The following is a 3,579-nucleotide window of genomic DNA, read 5'->3' on the forward strand; positions in this document are numbered from 1 at the left end:
ACACACATACACACACTGTCCTCGCATGGAACATCTAGGCGCAGCCACAGTTTAGGAAGGAAGCACCTCTACCTCCTGTGAGGCCTCCCGGGCTCCGGGAAAAGTCCACCGCCCAGACAATTGCAACAGGAGTTTTCCCGGGTCCTGGTTTTCAGCACAGATGATTTTTTTTTTTTTTTCAGGGAAGATGGTGCCTACCAGTTCAATCCTGACTTCTTGGAGGAAGCTCATGAGTGGAACCCTAAAAGAGTAAGAAAAGCAATGAGGAATGGTATATTCCCCATTATTGTTGATAATACCAACCCCCATGCTGGAAAATGAAGTTGTATGCAGTCATGGCACTTGAAAATAAATAAACATGAAGTTATATTCCAAGAACCTGACACCCGCTGGAAATTTAACGTTCAGGAGTTAGCAAGAAGAAACATTCATGGAGTCCCAAGAGAAAAAAATACAACGGATGAAAGAACAGTATGAACACTATGTTACTACCTTTCACAGTGTGTTTCATGCAGAAAAAAACAAGCAACGTGAACAGAAACCAGGACAGGAATGTGCATCACCTTCCGGCCCGTGCAGGATACAAGAACCCCTACACAAAGTTTCCGAACTGGAAGGCTCAAACGAGAGCTCCTTTAACAGAAGGGGTGATTGTCACCACGGATATTAGAGGCTGACCTTACAGGCACTGAAACTTTTCCTGAAGAATTTTTTTACTTCAAGTTTTTTAGTGTTTATTCTTTGTTTGGTTTCAGTCAGAGCTCTAATTATAGTGTAGATAGTCAAATCTAAAAGGTCTGAGAAGTCATTATATTCATCTTTAACAGGCATTTGTTCAAGTAACCCTATATGCATGGTCTGATGCTGAAAATTCTGTAGATTTGATGACACGAAGTCAATTTCCCTAGAAATTTGAAACTGAAACCAAAGAACATAATTAGTCCATAAATAATGATATCGATGTATTTATGATCTATATAAACTTTAGTACCTCTTTCTCTAAAATAATCTTTTTTTTTTTTTTCAGGAAATTCATCTCTATCAGGAAAACATGCAAAAATGGGGGAAGAGAAGTGGACACAGTAAAACTTCTAGTGCCACTGCCACTTTGATAACCTGGGAATCCAAAAATGCAGCATATGGCTATCATGATACTGATTTTCCATTAAAATGAATATACTAAAAAGTATGCATCTGAGGAATACTGTCCTTGAAAGTATTCATTTTGGGAAATTCTTCCTGTATCCAGTGATGCATCATTGTAAAAAATGTCAAATTCTATTATATAACTGAGGAAAATTATTGTCATTATTTAAGTCACATCTTGTGTTTTGACCACTTTTTTGAACAACCTGAATAACTATTAGCTGTTGTCCTAGGAGTAAAAGTAAAACAAGCCTACTTTTACAAAGCAACAGTTTTTAAGAGGAATAACTAAGCAATTTAAAAAGTGGTGTATGCCTATAAGCATGCCTGTAATCAGTTGGCAGCCCACATGTTTGGGAGTACAAACAAGCATCCCAGGATAGAGGTGATGTATGGTTATATGAAAGTAGTGAGCTCTTGATGCCTTATGTGGCATTAAGACAAAATTCACCGCAACCCTAGGATGCCCCTATTATGTCAATACTAAACTTAATTAATTCAAATAAAATCTCCACAGGTTGAAGTCAGATTTGCTATGAGACCATAATAAGACCATATAGGATGTATGCTTTGTTTTTTGTTTGTCAACAGCTTCTTTCTAAATGTTCTATGACAAATTATTTTAAGTGTCCTAAATAATGGTGCTTTGTTATTAAAAATTATATATGATTTTAAAAAAATTGATACATTTCAAGATTATGTACATCGGACAGTTATTTAATAACAGATATAAATGCTTCTAGTGGGCTAGATCACATCATCACAAAAATTCATATCTAAGTCCTAATCCTCATATGTATAAATATGATTTTATTAGGAAAGCTGTCCTTTGCAGGTATAATTGTTAAGAGTGAGAACATACTGAATTTAGGTCAGATAACCTAAATTCAGTAACTATTGTCATTACCAGAGAAAATAAAGAAATTTTAGACACACCCACACAAAGGAAAAGTTTGTGTGAAGATGAAGGTAACTACTGGAGGGTGACCAGGAATGAAGAGGTACAAATAATTGTGGGTAGTTACCTTCAGCTGGGAGACAGACAGGCACAAGTGCATGCTCCCTTAATAGCACACATGAAGAACCAACTCTGGAAAAACTTATTCTAGACTCCTTGTGTCTAGAACCATGAGAGAATGAATCAAGTTACTTGGTTTGTAGTTTTGTCATGGTTATCCCAGGAAATAAAGACACTGTAAAACAGAATATTTATAACTTCTTCTCCTTAAGGGAGAATGCCTGATTGATAAGTAGGATGATTGTTGAGCTCAGTACAAGAGCCATACCTGGAGAAATGTAGGAAACCATTCTTTACTCTTCTGCTTTTCTGCTTCAGCCATATGGTCATACTGTCTCTGCTGGACAGCTGAGATAAGACAGTAGCCTTCACGGAATCATCCAGGTTATTCTTTTGTAAATGCAATTTTACTGTAGATTGGTTTGTTGTGTGGTGATAGTGTCCAAAAAAAAAAAAAAAATACAGTCTTGCTTTCTGCACTTTAACATTACACAGATTTAAAAATATTGAAAATCCTAAAATAAACAGAAACTAAAGTTAACCTTTATTCCTGGAAGGCTAAGTTAGGTGGTACCGAATATATTAGTGTGGAGACAACTAAATTTCTATTTTTATTTCTTCATGTAGAAATGGGGTATAGGCTAGAGGCATGGAGGTGGTGAGAGGATTCACCAGAAACAGAGTGGGGAGCAGAACAGGAAGACTGATGAAGTACACCGCTGAGGGGAGCAGTGGGTGGGTCAGAGAGGTTTGCCACACCATGTGGGTCACCTCCAGGGCTAGGGATTGAATTCGCACTGAAGCAGCTGCAGCTTGCTGCTCTTTAATCCACTATGCCTCCAGGTAGGGCCCGACAACTGAAATATTCTGACTGAACTGCAGAATAAGCACATGTACTCAAAGATCACTCAGAAAGGCAGAAATTCTTCCTCCCCAGCTTCTAGAGTAGAAGGACATCTACACTCAAGCGAGCAATGAAGTGCTGAGACAAGCTTGCCTACTTCAGTCTTAATAAATTATCCGATAAGAATTATCATGTCACCTCCCCTGGGGAAGAACAAGTGGAAATCATGAGATGCCATCAATGAAATTGCCTCACCAAGGAAGGAAGATGATCCTGTCAAAATTTCTCCAGGTTTTGCAATTGAAAAGAAAAAAAGGATAGATCTTATTGACCTTTACTAAAGCAGTTCTGTCAGTTATTTAGATAACTAAAGTATGCTAACATGCCTTGGGAATGAATTAGCTACTTAAGGAAGTATTTGTAGTTGTTGCTTTTATGTTTTTCCTCCTCAATGTCCCAAAAGCATTTTTCTTATATATTGATGGTAGAATTTGAGAGTATTGCACATATCAATTTACATGCTCAAATTCCCTCTTTTTTTTTTTTAAAGATTTATTTATTTATACATACA

The 3,579-nt window shown here is 37.1% G+C and overlaps 1 pseudogene; it reads left to right on the plus strand.

Moving 5' to 3' along the window:
* LOC101630026 overlaps window positions 1-670 on the plus strand; it is a 2,245-nt pseudogene extending 1,575 nt beyond the window's left edge.
* Window positions 671-3,579: the final 2,909 nt, after the last annotated feature.

Source organism: Condylura cristata, unplaced genomic scaffold (assembly GCF_000260355.1).
Source record: "Condylura cristata isolate star-nosed mole 26May11 unplaced genomic scaffold, ConCri1.0 scaffold00044, whole genome shotgun sequence".
Classification (NCBI taxonomy): Eukaryota; Metazoa; Chordata; class Mammalia; order Eulipotyphla; family Talpidae; genus Condylura; species Condylura cristata.